We start from the raw sequence: 2034 nt of genomic DNA, 5'->3' as shown, positions 1-2034 counted from the left end.
GTGTTGGACACAGAGAAGTTCGAAATTTTATAGAGGTGACACGCACACTGAAGGTGAAAAGTATACCTGACTTTCGTTTAGTGCTGCCCAAACATGGGACTGCTTCTCTTCATGCAACCCGAAAACTTCGCAAGGATAGCCAGCTCTTAATGCTACAGCACTTTCTGTATTTTTTCTCCCAGTTCTATAGACCAGACAATAGATGGGAAAAGACAGAGGACGACGGGAGCTGTAAACTTTGTCATGGGTCAGAGGTCAAACATAGCCGACAGGGGTTGGTAGTCAGCGACTTACGTTGTTAATACGTGTAACCCCGTCCACGTGCTTGTGTGACTGTTAAATAATGCACAGGCATGCTCCGCCGAAAACTAACCGCAGCTATTAACACCTCTTTTCTGAGTGCGAAGAAGCATATCGACACAATAACCGTCATTCAATGCAAGGAAGGTGTGCGGCACAGACATAAAGAAACAACGAAGCGGAAGAAAAGGATTAAGACCTTTCAGTGGAACCCTCCAGCCACCTGCCTCAGCTAGTTGTGACAGTGAAATATGTCACGTAAAGTAGACGAACCTCTGCAGCATTAGCAGTCATCAAGGGGTTTTTGTAGTTTGAGTTAAAAGAAGCACATCTATCGACACAATAGCGGCCATTTTGGGCAAGGAAAAAGTACACAAGAGTCAGCGAGCAAGAGGGGATGAAAATGCGTAGGAATGACCTATGGCGATCTTCAATCAATCATATATTTCATTAAGACACCCCCCAAAAAAAAACCAAAAAAAAAACAACAACCCCAAAACAACCCCGCCCACTACCAAGGAAAAAAGACTTCTATGAAGTCAATAACAATCAAATAAAAATAGCAACGACATTTTTACCTGACAGTCTTCGAGAACATGCAACAGTAACGGTAAATTGTGCGCAAAGCCCTTTCCCTTTCAATCTCAGTACATTAATGAAATAGGCACGGCCTCTTTCCTTAACGTTGGAGTTTTAAGCCTTCTTCTAGTTAGTTTAGGTTTTACGGCGCTCGCAACTGCTTTAGGTCATATGGGAGCCAAGGGGTGGATGTCAACAGAGAAGTCCATTCGGGGAATCAGGCTTACCAAAGATGCTACTCCCTCCTGCTCACCTCTCTAGCCTCAACGGCACAAAGTCTGCTTCGACTATTACGGCACCCGGAAATAGCAGTTCACAAACATTTAAAAAAGTGGAGGAAGCCTTCTTCAACATTAAAGGATAGATCAAAGGAGACAAGCTTCAACCCTGCTGCCATGGCTTACTCGGGCTGAGAGGGACACAACGTCCTGGCAGAAAGACTGAGATACATACTCGGATAAGATTCTCTCCCATCGCCAATCGACGGCGAAGCGCTATAGATTCTAAACCGTAACACCACAGACGACGGCCAGGACGTCTGATTGAACACATATTCTGCCCAAGGATGACCAAACGCCTTTTTATTTCATTCGTGGTGCCAATTTTTGTATTTGCTGAATCGACAGTCCGATCAGTTACCCTACTTGTGTGAAAAAGTCAAAGTGAAACTGCGACTACTTTTTGAACAAGTCAGCATTCAAATTTCGGAAGAGTGTTTTTTAAAAATGTTACGCTGGAAAAAAAACCCCGCCCGTTTATCTTAAAAGTTCTGTGAGTAAGAAAAAGGCGTTTTGTAAGCATACGGCAAAATTCTGGTTGACCGAATCATGTGGAGGGAAGCCACACAGGCTCTCAACTCGCACTCAAGAATGACGAAATACTTTTATCGTCGGGTTGACGTCGGGTGGTATGCACCACAGTTCAACATGTTACCAAGAGATGTGATAGAGCTCCCTTATAGGGCTGTGCATTTATGATGAATGTCGTACTACAAATTGAAAGAGGTTTGGGTAAAAGACAGATTAGAGCAAATCTTAATGAAGAATTGCTATAGCTGGTAAGAACAGATACTACACTTTGATCTTATCCAAAAGGCCGAGAAGCGATAATGACGGAATGGTGAAAAACAAATAGAAAAATAGTATCCCCCCCCCC

General features: G+C 43.6%; 1 pseudogene; it reads right to left on the bottom strand.

Moving 5' to 3' along the window:
- Positions 1–1878: 1878 nt before the first annotated feature.
- LOC118478074 lies at positions 1879–1986 on the bottom strand (annotated as a pseudogene).
- Between the last annotated feature and the right edge of the window lie 48 nt (positions 1987–2034).

The sequence above is a fragment of the Aplysia californica genome, unplaced genomic scaffold, assembly GCF_000002075.1.
Source record: "Aplysia californica isolate F4 #8 unplaced genomic scaffold, AplCal3.0 scaffold00363, whole genome shotgun sequence".
In the NCBI taxonomy this organism is placed as follows: domain Eukaryota; kingdom Metazoa; phylum Mollusca; class Gastropoda; order Aplysiida; family Aplysiidae; genus Aplysia; species Aplysia californica.
The sequence above is the reverse complement of the archived record's forward strand: the minus strand, read 5'-3'. Positions and strand labels throughout refer to the sequence as shown.